Raw genomic sequence first — 3,450 nt, 5'->3', positions numbered from 1 at the left:
CACTATAGGGCATGTCTCACATCCATCACAGCTGCAAATGAAAAGGAACAACAGAGCAAATACATAGTCAATGTTGCCATTAGTGTTGACCTGCTGCCACACTATCAGATATCGATTTACTTCTCAGTCAAAGACACAACAAGAACGGGTACAATACACGTCCTTTATTTGCATTACCGCTTAGCTTTCAACATCTCCGGGTGTTGCAGTGTACCAATGGCGCCATCGAACTTCACAGAAAATCAGATTTCAGCTGTCACCCACTGATTTTAAACGTGGCGAAGATCGGGCAGCAACAGGATGACAGGAATTTCGCGCGTTCGTGCACCTTCCCGACACGCAGCGCCGCTTGTGGCATCTCAGTGAAGTCATCACATGCGCGGCCAGCCTCTCTCGTACGGAACGCGCGCGCTCAGCACACTAGGCAGTCTATTTGTAGACACTGTAGCAGCACTGCCACGGGAGAGAACTGCGCATGTGCAGTGCGTAACGTATCGATTTCAGAGATGCGCTTGTACGCCCCCCCCCCCCCCCCCCATAAAAAAAATGCGGCGTGCGCAAACGTGACGAGGCTAAGCGAACGTGGCGTGACGCTCTCGCGATATCTTGATTGATATTGGAACCAGATAGCGAAACGGCAGCGATGGCATCGAACAGAGAGAGCAGCAAAGCCGGCCCGAATCGAGTATATTTTACTTTGAGGGACGATGTTGAGCTGCTAGCGGAAGTAGAAACGAATGATTCGTTTAGGCATCCGGAGCAGTAGAAAGAGATTGCTTGGTGCCTCAGGGAAGTCCTGAAAAAAAAAAAAACATTTAGAGCGCGCTTTGTGCGTGATCGCTTTGACCTGTCGCTGTTTTATTTATAATAACATACGTCTTGTTGAACCAAACGTATCTTGGTACGGTCAATACGGTGAACTAAAGGTATCGTTGAGCGCTTCGCATGCAGCGTCCGCAACGTATCGTACCGCCTACGTAGGCTCGTTACGTGTGCCCAGCTAGAATTGTCTATTCTCCGGGTGCACGCCCACGAAAGGAAGCGGAGCAGCGTTCATCTTGAAATTTGACCCATTTTTGTGGCGCGTAGCAGTGCACATTTGGTAGACGTGATTGCGAACGCCCCATGTACGAATTGCACTTGTCAGCTCAAATTGTCAAACCTGGCGAGTGGCCCTTTAAATCAGTAGCAAGTGCGCCACAATGGTAGGGCAATTCCTGTCATGAAAGTTGCTGAAACGAAGCGCCGCCATTGCCTTCTGATGTGCAGTCAAGCAGCGCAACTCATCACGACCGCAAAACCCAGCGGCGGGTCGAAGGTAACAGATATATCGAATACATCGAATTCTACTTTTCGATTTGTACAGTAAGCTTCACCCAAACGGGCAAGGCCTCCCAAAAATTTGCCTACAAGCTCATTTGGTTGTCCTTCCCCACGGCAATCTTTAGTAAAAGGCGAAAGATTGATTCGACTAGCTGAGGAAGGACCTGAGCAATGATTGAACCAAGGTCCACGTTCCGGGGTGTTGAAAAATGGCTAGAGTACTTGACCAAGTTTATATAGAGTCTTTTTGTAGGTTTCTGGCTTTTAACGTTAATACATATGTGTTATCACAGAACTTTTCTACACAATACACATTTTTTAACGTATACCTTTTAAATAACGGATGTCAAATATAGCCATCTTTATTTCAGTTGATGCTTCCATATTGACGAGAAATACTTGCAGCTGTGTACACTTCCATCAAAGTTAGGTTGGAAGTGCCGGAGTAACGGCATGTGAGCATGCCTCTATTTCATACTTCGCGCGCTTCGTATTTCGTAGTTTTAAGGGGCTAAGCTCCTTGAAGGGTCCCTGACCCGGTTTTTAAATACGAAGCATTTCTTAGCGAATCTATCTATCTATCTATCTATCTATCTATCTATCTATCTATCTATCTATCTATCTATCTATCTATCTATCTATCTATCTATCTATCTATCTATCTATCTATCTATCTATCTATCTATCTATCTGTCTGTCTGTCTGTCTGTCTGTCTGTCTGTCTGTCTGTCTGTCTGTCTGTCTGTCTGTCTGTCTGTCTGTCTGTCCATCAGTCTCTCTGTTCATTCGTCCGCCTGTCTACCTGTGCGTCCGTCCATCCGTCCTTCTTTCCATCTGTCTATCCGTCCATCCAGTCGTCTGTCCGTCTATCTATCCGTCCATCCAGTCGTCTGTCCGTCCGTCCGTACGTCCTTCTTTCCATCTGTCTATCCGTCCACCCAGTCGTCTGTCCGTCTATCTATCCGTCCATCCAGTCGTCTGTCCGTCTGTCTATCCGTCCATCCAGTCGTCTGTCTGCCTGTCTGTCTGTCTGTCTGTCTGTCCATCTATCCATCTATCCTTCTATCCATCCAACCATCCATCCATCCATCCACCTATCTATTTTTATCTATCGAATCGCCTACGTCTGGGTGCCCTCACGATCACCTCCTAAACTTAGAAATATTTATTTTTTTTATTTTTATTTAATACATACTGCAGTCCTATAAGGACCAAGCAAGAGGGCAGATGGGAAAGTTACATGTATCGCATGGTAGCGGTGAATACATATCAATTTGCATGTTTTGGTCATACACACGAACAGTATAGATATATAAACAAATACACACATTCATACATTTATACACACATTTTCAGGTAAAAAAAACGTTGCACAGTGCAAAACTCATTGTAAACTCGAAAGTTGCAACGATCACACTGTCTCAAGGTCAAGCAAACAAAACCATTATACAGTAGAGCTCGTACATTCAAGGACCACCCTAAATTTTTCAACTTCGAAAATAAAATCAGACAAATACGCACTTTTCCTAACAAACAATGAAAACCCCCGACTAAAACATCCTCAACCGTTCGAGAGCTACACAAAAACTAGAAAAGCACCAGCAATCGGTCAGCAAACCTCTGAAACAAAGACGATAATTATTCTAGGGCAGCAAACACCTTCGCTGAAAAAGCGGCCGCAATTCGTGCAGAGAAAATCGAACTCGGTAATGCATTCCAATCCGCAATGGTCCGCGGGAAGAAAGAGTATTTGAATAGATTTGTGCGAGCTTTGTAAGGAAGAAGATTGTGTGAGTGGCGATGTCTCGATGCTCGAGGTAAGAACGGCTTGACATAAGGGTTTGCGTTAAGCTTCAGGTGGCCATGAAAAAGCGAAAACAAAAATTGTAGGCGGGCTAGTTTACGTCGCTGCTCTGAAGTTGAAATTCCATTTTGCACCATCAACGAAGATGGGGAATCAGTGGATCTGTACTTGTTGGAAATAAAACGCACTGCCCGGCGCTGCACCATTTCTAGCTCTTGCTTGTCTTTCTTAGAAAAGGGGTCCCAAACAATGTTGGCGTATTCAAGCTTAGGTAACACTAAGGTCTTACAAGCCAACAGTTTTGCTTCTGTAGGGGCAGCTTT

At 45.2% G+C, this 3,450-nt stretch overlaps 1 pseudogene; it reads right to left on the bottom strand.

Annotated features, from left to right (window-relative positions):
* Positions 1 to 1,382: 1,382 nt before the first annotated feature.
* LOC119160223 (U5 spliceosomal RNA) lies at positions 1,383 to 1,495 on the bottom strand (annotated as a pseudogene).
* Between the last annotated feature and the right edge of the window lie 1,955 nt (positions 1,496 to 3,450).

The sequence above is a fragment of the Rhipicephalus microplus genome, unplaced genomic scaffold (assembly GCF_043290135.1).
Source record: "Rhipicephalus microplus isolate Deutch F79 unplaced genomic scaffold, USDA_Rmic scaffold_21, whole genome shotgun sequence".
Lineage (NCBI taxonomy): Eukaryota > Metazoa > Arthropoda > Arachnida > Ixodida > Ixodidae > Rhipicephalus > Rhipicephalus microplus.
Note: the sequence above shows the minus strand (reverse complement) of the source record. Positions and strands in the feature narration are given on the sequence as shown.